Source organism: Coenobita brevimanus, chromosome 70 (genome assembly GCF_032717465.1).
Source record: "Coenobita brevimanus isolate Jiangsu-jjx chromosome 70, ASM3271746v2, whole genome shotgun sequence".
NCBI classification, from domain to species: domain Eukaryota; kingdom Metazoa; phylum Arthropoda; class Malacostraca; order Decapoda; family Coenobitidae; genus Coenobita; species Coenobita brevimanus.
The window spans coordinates 41,639,879-41,654,880 of record NC_137023.1 but is presented as its reverse complement, the minus strand read 5'-3'; positions in this window follow the sequence as shown (position 1 = coordinate 41,654,880).

Sequence of the window (15,002 nt, the reverse complement as noted above, 5' to 3'; positions counted from 1 at the left end):
ATCATATTAGTATGTTATCACTCAGATATGGTACCAGCTGTGTCAGATTCAGACTTTAATTATGATTTTGTGCAGAAATTTCCTTCTGGCTAAATGATCATTATTACGGAGGCAGAACTTCATATCTTTTTCTCTGCTCAGTTTGGACCAGTTTCATAGTTAAATTGTTGCTGCTGGGCACTGCTGTGGCATCATATCACTTATTAGATAGTGGAGTACTACATTACTGGTACTGTAATATGCAGTGCTTGCTCACTTGATTACAATAATATGATAATTCTGTTTATTTGTAAAACTCCAGAGTACTTGTACAACTGCTGAGTATGCTTACAGTTCTTGAAGAAAAATCAGTAACCCCTAATGAGGGAGGAATATATATATGACATTATTTTCATACAAAGATTTTTATTAAATAGTAGAGCCTCCAGATTCAAGTGGATCATTTGTTTGTGCTGCATTCATCAGAACTTCGGTTTAGTCCCAGTTGGAGTTGACATGTAATATTTATAATAGTTGTTGTTCTGTATTGGCAAAAGTGCCAGTGCTTTTCAAGAAAATTCACTACCTATATTGCACACAAAAAATTTAAAATCATAAGTAAATGTAGTAGTGAATATGTCTTGACATGTATTACCAAATGTTATACCTTGTCCACTTCCCCTGATGATATATGAGGCCCTTAGGACCACAGGAGCACAACCCCCCCCCTCCCCCCTGGTCACTTTGTTTTTTTTCTTATTCTATTTTTCCTTTTTTCCCCTCTGTCTGAAGAGAGACTGTCTGTCCCAAGGGGGAAGTAAACATAAGGCTGGAAGTCACAGTAACCAAGGTGGGTGGTGCATCCAAACCTGCACCAAGCACCTGCAAGACATTCATTTCGGGACTACACAGCAGCTCACAGTGGTGACAAACCACGTTGATGTTTGCAAAGCCAGAAATCGAAATCTGGACCAATGGGAGTGCATCCTGTAAAAGCAGAGCTCAGGGGTAGCATTTTAGTACAGTAGAAGTGAGATGAGGTGTATATGGGGGAAGGAGGGGGGTGAGAGATAGAGGTAAGGAGGAGAGGTACCAGGTGGTAGGGGGTGAATACTGTCCCCTACACCACCAATCAGTCTTTTCTCTACTGAATGTCTGCCAATGAGAGAGCCATATTGTGGTGGGAAAGAGAGAGGGAGCAAGTAAAAGAGGAAGGCTGTAGGAGGGTGGGGGGGGTAGTACTGGACTTGTGCTAGTGTGTGTCTGGCTGCAGTGTTGTGAACCTGCGAGGAGTTGTACATGCTTGGCGGCCAGTGGGTTTACTGTTCTCTCATGCCGTTATAATGTTATCTTGGCATGTCAGTATGATTATTTTTTTTTGTTTTCATTGCTGACAGTGACTAGTGGAGGTAGAAGTTCCTGAGTGGCAGATGAGAGTGAGGGCATTGGCATTAGCAATATCAGTGCAGTTGTCTATCTGTCTTTCCACCTGTAGGTGTTTGCTTATTCTGTTAACATTAAATTAGAGATAAGTACGTATGTTTTTTACACTTTTAGTTACTCTGTGTGATTATTAGTCTCCTTGTATAACTGTATGAGCATCATTTTTCCCTACTTTCAACATTTGGTCTGGCATTGTGTTTGTTGTTTTCCCCCATGGCTTCTTCCTCACCCCAACGTTTCCCTCATGGCTTCTTCCGCACCCCAACGTTTCCCTCATGGCTTCTTCCGTGCCCCAATGTTTGTCCCTCCACTTCCCTTATTCCAGGTCCAATTCTTCTTCCCTCATTCTCCATTCCTGGTTTTTAGACCATCTTTCCTGCCATTCTTCTGCATTCTTTGTACACACAAATGGTTCCAAAATGCCAGACGGTGTTGGTTTTGCAATTCTCTTTCCTGACACCTTTTATCGCTTTGGTGTTCCTGGTTATGCGAGTGCTTTAATGGCCGAGTTGTATGCCCTTTTGTTTGCGTTGTGGTATATTTGTCACTCCTCCTCTTCCTCATTTGTGATATTCTCTGATTCTTTTGGTCTTCTGTCCTTTCTTCAATCGCCTTCTGCTTCTCACCCTTTAGTCCCTCATATCATAGAATGATTGTTCTGTACTTCTTCTTGTTACAAATCTGTCCAGTTCTGTTGGGTCCCAGGACATGTAGGCATCGCAGGCAATGAACATGTTGATCAGTTGGCTCGCACAGCTGTTGCCAGAAATGCTTGTCCTTCTTTGCTCATTCCAGTTTCTGAATTCCTTCCTGTCCTATCTTTCTTTGTTAAACATCGGGGGCAGTCTTGCTGGGACTCTATCACTAATAATAAACTCCAATGTTGTTAAACCCTTTGTTTCTGTCTGGTTGACCCCTTGCCACTGTAATAGGAGGTGGGAAACTGCTTTAGCCCGTCTTAGAATTGGCCATACAGGTTCTAGGTTTACTCACTCTTATTTGATGTCCGGTGACTACCCTTCTTCTTCACTCATTGCAATACCATCCTCTCCATACACCATATTTTCCCTGATTATCCTCTGTACACTTCACAGTGACATGTTACTTTTTCTTTCTTGACTCACCTTTGACATCCCGCCCTTCTTGAAGACTTCCTCCGAGAATCACTGTATATTTCCATCCATAATATCATATCCTTTCTTACCTCTCTTGGTATTCTTTCTGACATTTAATTCCATTTCCTGTTTCAATAGTCCTGCTTGTAATATGATATTCTTCTTCTGTTAATAAATTTCTTCAAATGCGCTGCATCAGTGCTCATGGCCCACCCAATATAGCTGATGATCCGGCTCAGAGCTGGATTTTGGTAGTATGTTCTTATTGTTCTTCTTCCCAAGGTGATCAGCAAATGTGAATAGGCATGTTTGCATCATTGCAAGTGTTTTTGAGGAAAGAAGTAAAAGGTAAAATGATGGTGATGAGTGATGAACACTCATGGTAATTTTGTAAAAAGAACTTCTATTTTAAAAATAGAAGTACATTATAGTACAATGCATCATATTAGTTTAAGGAATTGGGATATATCCAGTGGGTTGAGATACCTGTATGCATGTAATTGTGATTTCAAGTTGTATTGTCAACAAGAGCACATAATGATAAAAAAGTTTAAGTTGAGGAGCAGAGAGGCAATTCTGGTTGTTACATGGAAAACTGCAGTTCACTTCATATTTGATAGCAAAGTTATGAACAGGATCTAAAACTTACTGAAAATATTTTGTTTCCAGTTGCATCATATACTGAATTTTCAGTGAAGATGTATACTGTACATAAGGAGAGTGGGCCTAAATTAAGATACAAGCCTAAGTACAGCACAAACTTTGAGTAGGATGGCTTTAATCCCAGAGTGGAAAGTTTCCAGTCAAATGAAAGCTAGAAAGTCTCTAGTCCTCACCATGTTATATCAGTCATGAGCTAGCCTACTTCATCTGCACATTGTTGTGTTCATGTCTTAGTCATATAAGTACCTCAAGTTTCATTGTCTGGTGCTTCAGTAGTGACATCTAGTTACCCCTTAATGTGTAGTTTTCATATACTTAAAATAAGGGGGGAGGGGGAATAATATAAACTATTTTTGTATCGGTGCAGATTGCATCAAAAATAACAAACATTACGCTTTGAGATGGCTTGAGAAAAGTGCTGATAATGTGATGATTCAGAACTTATATTGTTCAGTATATATTATCCTGACCATTTACTCCTGTACCTTCATTCTTTAATAAGTAGAGTACAGGGTCAGAATATTTGTATACAGTATTGATGTGAAATGTCAGTAGTTTGTTGGTGTTCATAGCCTGTAGAAGTTGCAATATGTGAATGGGGATAGGTTCATGACCAAATGAGTTGGTTAGTTCATTTATGCTTGGAAATCAAAGAGTACCACCAAGCTCAACACAGTATGACATGGAAGTTGCTAAGTGACATTTTAATAGGGTGAGGAGACTTTGTTTTCAGTGTTGTTACAATTGCTGGTGACATTTTACTGAACTCTTCAGTGCTTCGCAATATTTTGTAGTGGAGAAGAGTCCTCCATACCATTAACTACATCAGGCAAGTTCCTTACCCAGCTGTGAACTGGGAGATGTTATTTTGTGTTTGTGAAGTAGGCACTCTTTGATTTTCCACATGTATATTAAAGAAACACAGTATGACAAACTTCATACATGGAATTACTAATTTATCCTAACTACGCATGTGTGTTATAGCTCATTGATATAGGAAGTAGGTTAAAATTATTTATGCTGTGTAGATTATACTAATGCAGTATTGAGCTTGAAGTTTGTGTACAAGTATTAGCATTTGCATTTATAAGCTGATATCATAGCGATGAAGATAACCATGATGTTAGTTATTGGTTTTGATAAATTTGCAGGTCAGTTTGATATGTAATACACTTACTATACAGTGTAATGGACAGACCGCTGACACAGTAATGGACAGTGTTAAGTACATGAACTCTTCCATTGTACTTACCTGGGATGGTAGTGCTGTAGATATTATTACATTGCTACTCATAGATTTTGATTTATCATACTATATATATATATATATGTATATATATATATATATATATATATATATATATATATATATATATATATATATACATACAGTAATCACTTGCATATCCGAACACACAATATTCAAACCTCGACATTTTCCGAACCACCATATTGAATAATTAACAGAACTACTGTAATAAATAATAACAAATACACGAAAGAAAGAAATTTTAATTTTGTGCGCATGGTGAAACTTAAGCAGTGGCTGGTTGGTGGCAGAGCAAATCAAAACAAGCCACCCCTATGCCTAAGGCTGGGAAAGTCAGGAAAGCCATTGAGACCCTCATTGATTATTGTGAGCACCCAGATTCTGTATCACCCTTCCAAAAGGCCCCAAGCTCCCTATGAAGTGTTTGTCAGAAATCAGAGCAAATGGGTGTTCAAGCAAGCAACAATCGACACCTTCTTCAAACCAACCATTCCCGTAACATCGCCTTTGTCTTTACCTACATCGTACAGCCAACCTTTCACCTCAACAGCACCTTATCCAACCACAGTATCCATGAGTGACGACAACAGTGAGGATGAGGTTGAAGACGCAGGCTTGTAAATTGGTGAGCAGTGTAATGCACCAATACTGTACGGCCAGTTGTATGCCTGAAATACTTGCAGGTATTTGTCATTATTCAAATTTTTTGCTTTATCTGACCCTCCTTTGGCCCAGTTAGCTCGGATATGCAAGTGATTACTGTGTATATATATATATATATATATATATACAGTATATATATAAACACAGTAATCTCTCGATTATCTGGACAGCCATTATCCGGACCCTCCATTACCCGGATGCTGTGTTCTGGCTGTTCCAAACCATTATTTATACATTTTTTCCCACTATCCGGACAGAATGTTTGCATCAGTTTCAAAATTATAGTCTTGTGAAAAATTTCCACCCAAACAGGCGAGAACAGCCAGGTGGTGCTGCCGTGTCAGTCAGGCTGGCTTGTTTACCCTACATCTGCCAGACACCCCCGTTGCTCACTCTTAGTTCATGCGCGTCACTTGTGTAGTGAGCAGCTCTTCCCAAACTGTTGTTATGGAGATGCATGTGGTAGTTTTTGTGGTGATTTCCTACCGGCTTCAGGCCTTGCTATTCCCTGCATGCCACCTCCTAGAGTGTGTGATGATGGCCACTTCACCAGGGAAAAGGAAGAGGGTAGTGCTGATTCTTTGGAAGCAGATCCTGGGTAAGTTTGATGCGGAATGGTTGAATCGTGAGTGTTGACATTGATTATATTCTGGCTTACTGTACTGTACCATGATTTTATTCCATTTTACCATTATGTCTTGTGTGCCCACTGCATTTTTCTTGTGTAGCCAGTTTTTTCATGTCACTACAGGGTATGGCCCTTCAGTGGTGATTGCTTGTCTGTGGTTGATGGGTCTGCTTGACCATGGTAATTGCTTGGCTGTGGTTCATAGGTTATCTTGACCAGACTGAGTAGTATTAAACAACAGGAATGTTGAACAATGTACTGTAGTGACCTTTTATACTGTCTTTCAAAGTTAGGTTCTGTACGAATGGGCGCCAAGGAAAAACTCCACTATCCAGACGGAGCCACTACGTGGACATGCCTTTGGCTTTATTACATTGGATTGAGGGATTACTGTATATATATATATATATAGTGTATTTCAGTTTGAGCAAAATGAAAACTGTCAGGGTTGATCAGCTTTATAATCCAATCATCCATAAAACTGAAGAGTATGATATTTAGTATACTTTATATTTTCTTGTTTAATTATTTCTTTATTCAGAATGATTCTTTTAGCATTAATAAGGGAAAACACAAGCATATAGTGGCTGTTTCATGCATGTAACCAAAATTATCATCCTTTTTGTTTGAATGACATGATTATTAGAAAGTTAAAGTGTGGGTGATACCCAGTGATCTGTATCACATTATATACTAGGTTTGCACTGCAGAACTTGTTCATTGCCAAAAGTAAACAAAAAAGAAGATATGCAGTCAGAGTTACACAAGCTTATATTTACCTTCATGTTGCTGCACTGGCAAGGTAAGCCACCTGGGCCCATGTGGCTGGAAGTAGTGCAGATGCCTCAGAACAACAGTGCAATACTTTGGTGTTAGGAATGTCACTTTTATTTCATTAATATTTCATAGCATTTGAAGAGTGTAATGTTATAATTATTTGGTGTTGACCAAAGCTGCACTTAGAAAGTTGTCCTGTGCAACTCCTGATAATGTTATGGCTGAGCTGTCGTAAATGTTTTAGATATAAATAGAATCAAGGGACAGTAGCATGTGGTAACAGCAGTGACATAGAGCAGGTGGCAGGATGGTTACACATTTTAAAGTTTCTGGACTGTGGTAGCCTAGCTCCTTGGGCTCCTGCATCTCACAGGAGGTAATATGAGACTTGCAGTTGCCAATAGTGTTAGGAGTGTAGATGAAAGCTGATAGTTGAAATACAGGTCCTCCATTCCAGCTGATCATGGTGGAAGCTTTGATGGAAGCTTTTTATGTGAAGCTTTGATTTTTAACCCCTTCATTCTGATGATGTATTTTTCTTTTTTTAACCCCTTCATTCTGATGATGTATTTTTCTTTTTTTTAACCCCTTCATTCTGATGATGTATTTTTCTTTTTTTTAACCCCTTCATTCTGATGATGTATTTTTCTTCTTTAACCCCTTCATTCTGATGATGTATTTTTCTTTTATATCAGGTTACCACCAGATCTAATCATACTTAAGGTAAATATCTTTATAATGATGGGGTTATTGAAGGCTTTAACCCCAACCATTCAAAAACGAGTTTCCTTATCTGAATAAAATAACAACTGGAGGTAGCAGGAATAGGTTGAAAATTACATCCCCAGACTAAAGAGGTTAATCATGTAGTCAAGATTTCCAAGCTCAGTTTGATAATCGATTCAAGAACTGTTCATCCGAAAGGTATATTTTGGAGATGCAGCCTTATGTGTAGTTCAGAGTCAAGATTCACAGAGTAATTTAGGCTCATTTTTTGGTCATGACTAAGATTTATTTTTCCAGGAAGAACAAGAGACATGGAAGGATTCAACACTTTCCTTTCCCTGTCCCTTTTCCCAGGAAGAACAAGAGATATGGAAAGATTCTGCACTTTCCATTCCATGTCCTCTTTTCCATGAAGAACGAGAGACATGGAAAGATCCTGCACTCTCCTTTCCGTTTCCTTCCTGCATAAGTAAATCTTAGTTTTGGCAGTGAGTTGGTGGTAAGTTTGTGAATCATCCTCCTGATACTTTTATGAAGTCCTTAAATACACTACTGTAACCTGTAGCCATACACATAGTTAACCTCATCTTCATATTTAAAGTACAGTACCTGATCAGTAAAATCAGGAGTTTATTGATTATGCATTACATTATTCATTTTTGATAGCCCCTTCACTACGAAAGGTCTTTCATAAGTTAAGATTATAGGGTTTGATAGTTGCAGAAATAAAGTACTATATAAAAGGGATAATCTTAATCTTCCAGCAGCAGAAGTGACATATTAAAAGGTTAATGTACTCATAGATTGCATTGACCCTCACTAAAAGAAGTCTTTCCAAAGCTTAATTGCTATTGCCATAGAAGTAACAAGATAATAACACAAAATGAAGAAATAAAAGAGGAAAAAGGTGTCATTGTATTGAAGGGGTCAATTGTTGTGAAATACCTAATTTTACATTATTTTGTTTGTTTCTATTGATGTTATGCTTACATCTTGCACTATCCACTGGGGTTTGTGATTCACCTTGTTGATGGCTGCACAGCACAAAGTGTGGTGGCAACTTGGACCAGAAATAGAAGCATGTGTGTTGTTTTTGTCATTTAAACCAAAGAGAAGTGAGGGAAACTGTTTGCCAAGCTTCACCCTGAAAATTGTTACATGGAGGGACTGAGGCTTGTATTCTAAGTGGCCTTGGAGAGATCTTAACACTTTTACCCTAGAGATTTTTTCTGCGCCTTACACATCAATACCCTCTTGTACAGTATGTTATGCAAAGTACATCAAAATGCTGCTACTGCATCAGACACGACTGAACACAGACCAAGTGGACTGCAGACTGAAGTTGTCCATTCCTTCAGTTCACAATCCTCCTTCAAGGGAAAGGGAACTAAGGGATGTTTTTGTAACATACTGGTATCACTTCATATTGTTATGCTTACATCTTGTCCAATACCAGATTAAACTGATATAAATAGCATACAAGAGAAACTTACAGTGTGATATGCAAAATAAATCACTATGGAGAGGTGTAATTAAGGTTCCTATACCACCTAGAATATGGTCTGGTTTGCAGTACACATATATTTTTATGAATGTCACTGAGTGAGAGGAATCATGTATAATATTATGGGCAATATTCCAAGTAGGATAGGAGATTGTAGCACGTCTCTCCAGATGATTTACCATACATATTACAGCCACATATTCTGTTTTATGTTACTTATATCCTGTATTTCTAGTGTCAACACAGTTCAGTGATCCACACTTTAGTCAGAAAATTATGAAACATGTACACAATATTCCAAAAAAACAGACAAGATTCTAAAAATTACAGTACTGGATGCTGGAAGTCTTTGCCCAATCTCCAGTTCTGCATAATACTGAAGTGTATCAATATTTATGTCCACAATTGTACAAGAGGATAAATTAATATGTACAGTAAATTACTGAGCAAGAGGTGCTACAAAGTGTTGTATGCCATTTAGAATACAGCCCTGTTAGTGGTGAATCAGAATTTTATAATTTTCTTTTTCAGAACATTGTATAACCACAACTACTTTTTTGTGTTAGGAATACTAGAAATTCCATAATTATACTAATTGATTAATAAGAAATGTTATTTTATATTTATGTATTTTATCTTGCATTTAAGCATTCATTGTAACACTAAAATAAATTTGTGCATTTTCTTCAGATGTTGCAATATACACATCCTCATTTGTTGGGCTCCTTACAAATTACTTAAATATTTTATTAACCCGTTAACTGCTCATGGTGGATTTTTGGAGGAGTGTGTGGTGCTCAGACATAGGGGTAAAACTGAAATTTCCCAAAGGCCAAATTTTCTTACAAATTGAGAGAATACATGCCAAAGTATATAGTAACAAAATATTAGCTCAATATTTACCTTGGTAAAGCCATGGAAGAACATCGAGGTGTCTGATACCCAATTGGAATGTATGGTTTTCATTTTTGTTTGCCGTTTTGAAGGCCCCAACATGCTTGCATGCATCGGCCTTGGTCACCATGGCGCTATATTTGAAATGCACCTGCGCGGGCAGGGCTGTATTGAGCAGTCACACTCGGAACAGCCCAGTCTGCATAGAGTTAACGGGTTAAATGTATGATTAAATGTGGTAGGTGGGGTCACTCATTATCCACTCATTCAGTGTAGTGTTGCCTTATGGTCTCTACACTAAGTGACAAGCCAAATGATTTCCTGTACTCACGAAACCATTTGCTTCGCTGGATGGGAACCATATAACCGGGGTTTTTGGCTGAGTTAAGTGTTCCCCAGATTCCTCTATCTAAAATCACTAAGTCATGGCAGACGTTTTGGAGAGCCTCAGAGGGCCCAATACCTGCCCAGGGCCCCAACCAAATGGGCAGACTCGCATGGCCATGTGGAATGTGAGAGGTGTGAATGAGCTGAGCAAGAGGGTGGAAGTAATGAATGTGTTTAGAAGTGAGATATGCTGTGATGTCACTGTGTGAAACAAAGATCAAAAGGTGTGCAGTGGGAAGGTGTGAAATGTGTAAGGTCGGGCATGAATGAGCGAGGTAGATGCAAGGAAGGAGTTGCTTTGTTGATGAATGAAGTGGGGCAGAGTGGAATGAAAGACAACAACTGTGTCAGCTTTGAGATGTATGTACGTCAAGTTCAAGTCTGATAAGGTGAAAGTGGGGATGACTGTAGCATATGCACTGTGTGATGACAAGGGTGAGACAGAGAAATACGGGTTTTAAGATGAGCTGGATAAAGTAGTAGGAGAAATGGTCAGGAGTTATAAAGTGCTTGTAATGGGCAACATGAATGGGAGAGTTGGCACTGGTCCTGTGAATGATATAATGGGTAAATTTAATGGAGCACTAGGAGAGAATGATAACAGGAAGCAACTGAAGAACATGTGTCAGGAAAGGAGGTTGTGCATTTGTAATTCTGATTTCAAACAAAGATGCACATAAATATACATGGTACAGTATAGAGAAATGGAGATCGTGTCAAAAGGAGCCTGATTGATTAAGCCCTTGTAGAGAAATCAATACTGGGAAATGCTGCTGATACTAGGGCATTGAAAGGATGATGTAGAGGTCTGTCAGATCATATGATTGTGGTATGCAAGATTAAGCTGAGAAGAGTGAGGTGAACCAAAAGAGAGAGAAGCAGTCAGGGAGACTGAAAGTCGAGAAGCTGAGGATCAAAGAAATGGCATATGAACACAGGGCCAAAATAGGAGAAGCAGTGAATTGGAATCAAATGGATTTGGACAGCTTGTGGAATGCATACAGGGATCACTTAGTTAGAAATGCTAAAATGGTGTGTGGTGTGGCAAGAGAAATGGCAGAGGAGAAAGGTATGGTGTGGTGGGATGAAGAGGTTAAGAGAGCAGTGGAAGAAACAAGGAAAGGGCTAGAATGGATACATAAGTGGCTAGAGTGGATACACACTAGGGGTTCAGTTGAAATAACTGAATATACTGAGATCAAGATGCATGTACAGAGACTAGTGAAGAGGAAAAAGGAGGTAAATGATACTCCTAGAAGATATATTGAATGTATATTACTCCGAAAATTGGAAGTTATTCTGGAAAGAGGTGAGGAAATGTAGAAATGACAGTGGAAAGAAATGTGAAAGTGTGAAGGATGTAAGTGGTAAATTATTAACCCATGGGGATGAAGTAAGGACCAGATGGAAAGAATATTTTGAGAGTCGGATGAATGGGTATGGAGAAAGCAAAGTGACTGTTAACATGATTGGTTTGGGGGATGTGCAGAGAAAGAATCCAGTGCCAGGATACATGGCACTCACAGAGATGAAGAACGCTGTGAAGCGGCTGAAAAATGGGAAAGAAGCTGGGGTTGATGAGGTGTATGTAGAGATGATTAAGAGTAGTGGAGAGAGTGGAATTAAGTACTAGTTGGAGATAATGTGTGAAGGCATGGAGGAGTGAAAACTGTGCCAGTTGGGCAGAAAAAGGCTGTGACAGTACCCCTGCGCAAAAGTAAAGGTAACTGAAGCAGGTGTAAGAATTATCAAAAGTAACCAAAACCAACATGAAGAAATGGAGAATGGAGAGATACATTATCATATATACATGGAAAAATTTTGAAAATCTAATTACACTGCCCAAGACAGAGCCCATCCTACCGTCAGAACCACAAGAGGAAGCAAGAACAGGGAGAAAATGTATCCAAACTCACCTTCCATTGGTATGCCCTGCCAGAATCAAGACTGTCCAGTACAATAACTTATCTAGAAAGGGGGCAAGACTCTTTAACTGCCTTCCTGAACACTTAAGAAACATCACGGTTGTGACAACAGAGGCATTCAAGAAGAAATTAGACAAGTTCCTGACTACCATCCCGGACCAATCAGGAGTTCCAGGATACACCTTGTCACGTCCAGCAACCTCCAACTCCATTGTGGCCCAGCTGGAATACCTGCAACATGGTTAAGGGTGGTGGTGATGTCATGGCCTTGCCTCAAGAATAAATGAGGGATCAACACCACCTTGAGGCAGAAGCACTTCAAAGTAAGTTCAAGGTATCGTGACACAAGTCTGTTGAGTGTTGTAGGGAAGCTGTATGGAGGAATGTTTATAAAGTGAGACAGATGTCAGATGTCCTAGTGAATGATGATTAAGGTGGCTTTAGGAGTGGCAGAGGATGTGTAAATAAAATATCTGCAGTGAGACATAGTGGAGAAGGCTTGTGAGAAGGGCTATAAGGTGTTTATAACATTTATGGATCTGAAAAAAGCATATGACAAAGTAGATACAGATGGATTGTGGAAGGTTTTGTGCATGTACAGTGTAGATGGTAAGCTGCTGGGTGCCATCAAGAGTTTTTATGACAGTAGTGAGGCATGTGTAAAGGTAAATGGGCATCTACATGAATGATTCACGATCAGTGTAGGCATGTGGGAGAAATAAAAACATGAATAATGGAGAGAGGGATGGCGTTGGTAATGGATGGTGATGGATTGAATATCTCAGACTTGTTGTACAATGATGATGCAGTGCTACCTGCAAATACCAGACATGAGCTTGGTAGACTAGTGTAGAGTTTTGTAGATGTCTGTGATTACTGTGCTTTGAGAGTAAATGTAGAGAAGAGTAAAGTGATGGTTATTGAGAGAGAAGGTGACTCCCAGTGTGATGTTACAGTGAATGGAGAGAGGCTGGAAGTGGTGAGAGTTCAAATACCTGGGTTCAGTGATAGAAAAGAGAGGAAAATGTGCAAAAGAAGTGGAAAGTAGAGTACCACAAGGAGGGAGTGTAGCATGTGCTATGAAGGCCTTGATAATAAACAGAGGCTTGGGTGTTGCAGCTGCACGTGGCTTACATGAAGGAGTGTTAGTGCCAGCTTTAACATATGGATGTGAGACTATAGTGTGGCATGAATATGAAAAGTCAAGAATAAGAGCAGTGGAGAGGGACTGCTGAGGAATGTATGTGGAGTACAGAGAGTGGATAGGATACGGAATAATGTGATTCTTGAAAGATGCGGAGAGAGCAAGTCTGTGGACACCAGAACTGAAGAGAGAGTACTGTACTGAGATGGTATGGTCATGTGGAGAGAATGGATGATAACAAAGTAGTGAAAAAGGTATATCTGTGCGAATTTGAAAGAGGGAGGAGGTGAGGCAGGTCAAGAAGAAGGTGGAGGGATATGGTGGATGAGGTGTAAGGAAGAGAGGTATGGAAGTTGGTGAGGCTAAGGGACTGACAAGAGATCATGCTGGTTGATGAAGTTCGTGTGAAGTGCATGACCAGGGAGTTGGCACCCCTTTTTAACGTGACAGCATTCAGATTGGCTCTATCAGATAGGTATGAGTGAAACTACAGAATGGGGTGGAATTTCATGCAGCCTATCTGACAGAGCCAGGATTTCAAGGGCTTGAATGATGAGTGAAGCTACAGAATGGGATGGAATTTCATGCAGCCTATCTGATAGAGCCAGGATTTCAAGGGCTTGAATGATGAGTGAATGGAAGCAGGGTCCACGGAACTAGGCAATCTTTGGCTGTCTGGACGTTACCACTCTTCACCCTGCCTTAGGATGGGAATGGAGGTCCGGATGATGATTATAATTAAATGTGTGAAGAGTGGGATAATATAAGGGATGAATATGAAAAAATGCTAATACTGTAAATGGTGAAAGATAAATATTGTACAATACTTGGCAGATGGATCAACTTGAAAAATTGATAAATGGGAGTGAGAGAAGCATGGTGGAAAGTGGCATATTGCTATAGTCTATTTGATTGACCTGTGCAGGTGAGATGTATGGGGCAAGTAGGGTGTGCTTGATTCACAGCTGCTGATTGGCTGCCAATGATATAAATCTACAGCTCTTCTTATTTTAACAAGTATATATTTATATTTTTTAACTGCTTGCAATTTAAGCAACCAGCTTTAATATGGATTAATTTCCAAAGCTAAAGAGGTCAAAATTAGCTTTAAAAGTTTACTGTTATCAAAGAAAATTAAAGTTGATTATAAGTTTTATAAAACGGTGAGTGACGTTTGAAGTAAATTATTCACCAACCGTGTACACCCACGTCCGCATGTTGCACTGCATCCACCCACAGTGTACACCTGTGTCGGCACATAGCACCAAAATATCCACCCACAGTGTACACCAATGTCCACATGTTGCACTACAATACATGAATGCATTTACAGTACTTTAATGACACCATCAGCAGCCATGAACCAAACACACCCTACTCGTTCCATACATCTCAGCTGCACAGGTCAGTCAAATAGACTACAGTATAGCGTAGGCTGGTGCACAAAGAATGAATGTTTCGTGCCTGAGAATGTACTGTATACTGTAAATGTTAGAAGTGAAGAACATGGTGACCGGGCTGAAGAAGGCCATGTGTTGATGCAGTTAACTGTGCAGTTTTTGTAAATGGTAAAATGTAATGGAGACAGTTCTGTGATGTGTTTATACAAAATACTGTATACCAAAATGCGTTATGAGTGGAAGTGTACAGAGAGACACACGTATCTTCCCAAAGTTTGACGAACATATAATGGAAAATTGAACCATTTGAAACATGCACTAGCAGGGATAGGGTTTTCACTGTATTTTGCCAGGTGTAAATTTTCTCTAGACAGAACTGGGAAGATAGTTATACCTTTGATTGTACCTATGGAGTAAGAAAATGCTTCAGTTTTACCATGGTTATTACAGCTGTTCCCTGTTGCACTTTATGGAACATTTCTCT